The 3,190-nt window shown below is 40.1% G+C and overlaps 1 pseudogene; it reads right to left on the reverse strand.

Moving 5' to 3' along the window:
• Positions 1–399: 399 nt before the first annotated feature.
• Positions 400–1,292, reverse strand: LOC112665678 (60S ribosomal protein L7a-like; annotated as a pseudogene).
• Positions 1,293–3,190: the final 1,898 nt, after the last annotated feature.

The following is a 3,190-nucleotide window of genomic DNA, read 5'->3' on the forward strand; positions in this document are numbered from 1 at the left end:
CAGGTATGGGAACTCCATTTCAAGGTTAAAACACCACAATGATAGAAAAGCATGACCATGGATATCATCTGTCACATGTTCTCTTCCCTCCATCCCCTAGGGTTGAGATAGGAAAGCTAGCAATACCTTTAATTTAGGCCATTTGTTGTATTGAGATATCTTGGAGGGGAGAGAAAATTTGGAACTTTATTCATCTTTGGACTTAACAGAAATGGAGGAACTAATAATGTAGGGAAGGGGTGCTCAGGAGAAAACCTGAAGTGCCTGGCACCTATGACATAGTTAAGTGTCACCACCTATTTTTTCAATTGAATCTCCATCTCCTTTATTCTTTTTTTTTTTTTTTTTGAAAGAGAACTATTTATTACTTTTATGTCCAGAAAATTCAACAACATCCACTCAGCCCAGTTTGGTGGCCAGTTCTTTAGCCTTTGCTTTTTTACCTTGGCGATACAAGCCACCAACTTTGGACACCGGATGTTGCCTCCCCAGTGGCAGCAGATCTTATCATATCTGTCATTGTAATTGGTCCTGATGGATTTTACTAGCTTAGCCCGAGCTCCCTTGCCTTCAGAGTTAACCTGTGTGAAGGCTACAGTGGTATAGGTCTTTCTGTGGACCAGACACTCCAGCCTGGCCTTCCCCTTGATAATGCAGTAGGAAAACCCCATCTTATGACACAGGGCAGGCAGAAAGACAACCAGCTCAATGGGATCCACATCATGTGTGATCCTTACCAGCTGAGCCTTCTTGTTTTCCACCAAGGTGGTGACAGAGTTAACCCCAGCTCAAAGGACAAGTGGCCTTTTAGTGGGGACATCCCCTTTGCCCGCAGCTTTCTTCTCAGCCTGGGCCAACAATCTCTGCTTCTTCTCTTGCTTTGTCTCTGGTCTGTGCTTGTAGGCCAGCTTAAGCAGTTGAGTAGTTCTTTAGCGGTCTAAGGCCTGGGTGAACTGGTTAATTACAGGAGGCACTTTTAGATGTTTATAAGGGAATAGCTCTTTGCCACTGCAGCCGGATGTAGCATGGCCATTTGACAAATTGGGCGAGGTCCCTTTTGGGCTGGATGTCCTGCCCAATGCCAAAATTCTTGGGTCTCTTCCAGAACAGGGGATTGACCACCTTCTTGGCCTCCTGCTTCTTCACAACAGCAGGGGCCAGGGCCACCTTCTTCCCTTTTACCTTTTTTCCTTTTGGCATCTTGGATTGCTGGAGGAGAGAGTTCCACCTCCTTAATTCTTTAAAATTCCTCAGGACCAGTTCTTTCTGTAGATGAGGTGAGTACAATAGCAAATGACCCTCACCTGCTTTCCTCGGTGATGCAGGCTTCCTTCTATAACAGCCATCTTCTTATTTTGCTTGGCTATTACAAATAGCTGGAAAGCTATTATACTTCATACTCTGCAACTCACTGAGGGACACGTTTGCATCATCAGCTTTATGAATCTTGCTTTCCCCACTGCTGAACTTAGAAAATCATTCTTCATAGAGAAAAGAGAAATATCCCTCCCAACAGGAATTACCAGCTGTTGACTTAGATTTTACTTGATATTTGTGTCCTTTGGTCTCCATGGCAGCCAACACTTTGATGTAGAACCTATAGTTAACAGAAAACCCTTCATTTATAGCAGAAACATTTTTTATTGGGAAAACTAGAATTTTTCAAGAGCAATTCAATATTTCAATAGAAGTGTGGGTTTATAATACAGCTATAAAACTATTCTGCCACAGGGCAGTTATAAATAATAAGCTATATAGTATTATTATATTATTAAATTTCTTTCTCCATTGTTCTAAAGTTCAAGACAATTCCCTTTATAGAACAACCTAGAATTAGAGAATGGGCAAAAAACACTCTTGCCTCCCATTTGATAACTTGATGTTTGAATTGGGTTTCTAGTATACACTGGAGATAGAAATCTCTGTGTTGCTCAATTGTATGTGTTAGAACCTTAGAATCATAGAGAATTAGGGTTTGGTGAGCTCCCTTTAAATGCCATCTCGTTCAGCCATCTAGCATTACAGATCTAAACACCAGACCCCAGAAACACTAAGAGACTTGGTCCAATTAGTGAACTGTTGAAACAAGTCTAGGATTGAAGCTGCCTAACTTCCAGTATGGAAAGGACTTCCACTTTGGCCTCAGGTGCCATATGACCTTTGGAGAACATCCTCGTTGGGTGCATGTGTGTTATTTTAGCCAACAGGTACTGCCAACTTTTTTGATACTCACTCATCACAATGATGGATGGAAGAATTGGACTTCTGATACATTGAAGATAGCTCTGTTTTCATGAAACTGGTTGCATCTTATATTTCCAACAAATGTATAAAGAAAGATTAGATTCAGGAACACGTACTGAGTGCTTGCTGTGAAGAATAAGGTTCAAAGCCTACATATGGTTCTTGCTCTCAAAAAGTGAATTCTAACATGATATAGAATTAAGAAAGCTTCAGGGAGAGGATGTATAATGTGCTTTGATAGTATGGAGGAAGGAAAGAAGGACTAACTGTGAAGGGGGTCAAGAAAACTTCAGGATGGTGGATTTATTGGACCTGGGAGGCCCTCAAGTTTGAAAATGATTTCAAAAGGGTTAATGGAGCTCATTTCAGTTTAGGGAATTATTCCATTAAGCAGAAAGTTGCATTTTTTTTTTTTTGAGAAAAGGGCAATAAGGTTAGTATGACAAGTTGGGGGAGGAATTATAAAACTTGTTTTATAAAACACACACACATACACACAATACACACATTCCCTATATTAGTTCACAAATATGAGAGGTGATGATGTAGTTGAACTTCCGTACTGGCTGCTAAGAAGTGATTATTCAATTTGGGGGAGTTTTCTGAGCCAGTTGTGAAACATAGTCATTATCAAAAAGTATGTAAATTTATAATTAAGTGATTTATATTAAGAACAGTGTAGTATATACTCAAGATGTATCAATTCTTAATGATTTTACTACGTCTTGCAAGTATTCATACTTGTGTGGCTACACACACAGACCATCACACTTCTGAAGTTATTTGCATCTGTTATGTCTATATGGTGGAAACACTGTGTGATGGTATGCTACAGTGCACCTCTTCCCAACTCCATTTTCAGGGGTACCATGTTGGTAGCTTAAAATCCACCATGGAAACTGGCAAAGCTAAAATCAGAGTTTGAGTTATTGTTTTGTTGATCTAG

This window comes from Canis lupus, chromosome 27 (assembly GCF_003254725.2).
Source record: "Canis lupus dingo isolate Sandy chromosome 27, ASM325472v2, whole genome shotgun sequence".
Classification (NCBI taxonomy): Eukaryota; Metazoa; Chordata; class Mammalia; order Carnivora; family Canidae; genus Canis; species Canis lupus.